This window comes from Cynara cardunculus (assembly GCF_001531365.2).
Source record: "Cynara cardunculus var. scolymus isolate 2C chromosome LG 5, CcrdV1, whole genome shotgun sequence".
NCBI lineage: Eukaryota > Viridiplantae > Streptophyta > Magnoliopsida > Asterales > Asteraceae > Cynara > Cynara cardunculus.
The window spans coordinates 31,509,644-31,512,707 of record NC_037532.1 but is presented as its reverse complement, the minus strand read 5'-3'; positions in this window follow the sequence as shown (position 1 = coordinate 31,512,707).

Here is a 3,064-nt window from a genome sequence, read left to right as displayed (position 1 = left end):
ATTTTTATGATATCTTCAAACATATATTTTATTCAAAAATAAAAACATCATCGCTTTCTCAAAATCACATAAAGTCATATTATAACATCGACTAAGATAAAGAATAAAATGAAATATTAAAATCATGATGTATCTCGCTGCATTGTGCGAGTACGCTTCTAGTCTATTTTAAAGAGTTATATTTTATATGATGTTTAATCATCATTAAAGTTTTCTGTAGACATGTAAATATTATACAGAGTGTCTTAATGTCATTATATCTTTTTCAAAAGAAAAAAAAAATGTAACACCTAACATTCACATTTGCATATAACCACATATTTCATATATCACGAAATATAAATTTACATATTTGGTCACAATACATACAAAAAGTTACATTACAAAAGTAGCTACCAATTTTTATTTTAAATACTTAGTACAAGATTTGTATATATAACAAGTATTTAGGTCCAAATAACATCACATTTTCCAAAAATCCATATATGCAAGCAATAATTAATCCCTCTATAATTTTTCCTTCCCCTTTTCCTCTGGTTAAGCCCGACCTATAATGCATATTTGAAAACACCAAAATGAGGGTCTAGTGAGAAATTCCTTCAATTGTTATTACATGGTGAAAATCACCAAAACACTTTTATAAAACTCTTAGGGGTCGTTTGGTTCGTAGAATGGAATTCAATGGAATTGGAATTCATCAAATGAATTTGACTTTGAGAGAATTGAATGGAATGGAATGGAATTTGATGGAATTTGACCATATCTTTTGATTGCGTTTGGTTGGATGAAATTGGAATGGAATTCTTAACCGAATTGGAATTTTTTTGTTTCGTTCACGGAATTCAACGAGAAAATTACAGGCAAAAAAAACTGAAACCAAAACTTTCAGGCTGGGTTCGGGGACATCTTATCGAGGACGAGGCGGGGATCGGGGACAAATTCGGGGATTTTAACGGAACGGGAGCGGGGACGGTGATCATCGGCCCGGCCCGGCTTGATATGTGTATATATATTAATTTTAATTTATATACATATATATATATATATATAATATTAAATTCGGGGATTTTAACGAGGATTATTAGATCTATTTCGGGTTTTTGTTTTGCTTCGGTTTACCTAACACACATAAGACTTTTACCAAACTTTCTTTCTTCTCTTACCATATCCGTATGAGATAATAAAAATATTTATTAATATTCATAAACAATAACAGGCGGTGAGTAAGTTTAAAGCTTTTAAAACATTTATCCAAATTTTACCCCTCATCTTTCCACCATTATTCAAAACAACCCCGAACGTTATAACCGATAAACCCGGTTATCAAAAAAAATGAGTGAATAACTTTTTTTCTAGAGTAAACTACCTATTTGGTCTCTATGGTTTGTCAAAAATGACATTTTTCGTCCACGCAGTCTTGAAATTACGAGATGGTCAATTGGTCATAATGGCTTACAAAAACGTCCAGTTTTGGTCTCTTCCGCTAACAACCATTACAAAATTTTATTAAAAAGTGTATTTTTATTATTTTATCGATATTTTGTCTTTTACCCTATCAAAATCAGTTTTATGATCGTGGTGACTATAGTTTTTCATCAGCTAAAAGACAAAAAATCGATAAAAGGATAAAAATATCATTTATTTAACGAAAATTTTAACCAGTAGTTAGCGGAAGTGATCAAATCCAGACATTTTTCAGATCATGATGGTCATTTTGATATTTTAAAACTATAAAGATAAAAAATTGTAATTTTTAACCATTTACTAAACGTAAAACAAATTGTAGTTGGTGATTAAAATTCACAAGAATAATATGTTACAGTTAAGCAACGATTGTCTCTATTAAGCCCTACTTCACCACATCTTTTTCTAAAATAAATAATCAAATATTAAAATATTTTAAAAGAATTTACATAATCGATTTTTACAATGTTTGTTATTCACCGGCCGCAATTGCTCTAAGATAGGTTTAATACGACTTTTAAGTTTATAAAACTAACAACGTTTCTTGTATAAATCTATATTATCTTATAAACCAAATTTATCAAAAGTCTTAAAAAGTAATTTTTAAAGCACAAAGTCTTAAAAACAACTCATAATGCATTAAGTACTGTTACTACTACTTTATGCATTTAGTCTTAAAATATCTTAATCTACAATTAAAATAACATATAGTACAAGTTACCAATAAACATTATTACATTCTCTTTTCATGTTCCCAAATACTTTTGACACTTTTCACTTATGTTTTCATCATCTCATACCTTTATGTCTTCTCTTCATCTCCTAATGTGAGATTCAAACTGATATTCACCATGAGTTTTCAAAAGTTCTCTCATTCATCTCTCATTCAATTTCTCTAGAACTCTCGGTCTCGCTCTCGATCTATTGATTCTTTGCTCTTGGTGTAAATCGAATACATTTGTGGAGTCGTTTAAATATGTTGGATTTTAAACTGCCATACAATTTTTTTCATCGATGGACTGTAATTAGAACCATAACTCTTATTTATTTAAAATTGTATTAATATGTAAAGACCAAATGTAATTTATATCATCGTTAAATCTTCTATAATAAAACCAGTGAAACTTCAAAATCGTTAAAACTCATGGCTCCTTCGCGCATTGCACGGATACACAACTACTGTGTTATAATAAGACGCAAAACCAAATTTGGACTACCTAATTAACAAGTTATATTGTTATGAATAAGTTCTTGAAACATCTCTCCTTCCTTCATTTCAGCTAATGCTAGTTGATAGAAAACTTGGATCAGGGTATTCACATAATGGGTATCATTTGATCGTTCCTCTATATATATATATATATATGTATATATATATGTATATATATATATGTATATGTATATATGTATATATGTATATATAGGGTTGGGTTTACGTGAGACCAGCCTGTTTTCGTGAGACCCGTGAGACCACATTTTTACACGTAACCTTCACAGCAAAAACACTGTGAAGGTTTAAAAAAGATCGAACCTTCACAGCAAAAACACTGTGAAGGTTTTAAAAAGTCACCTTCACAGCATTTTGCTGTGAAGTTTCAAG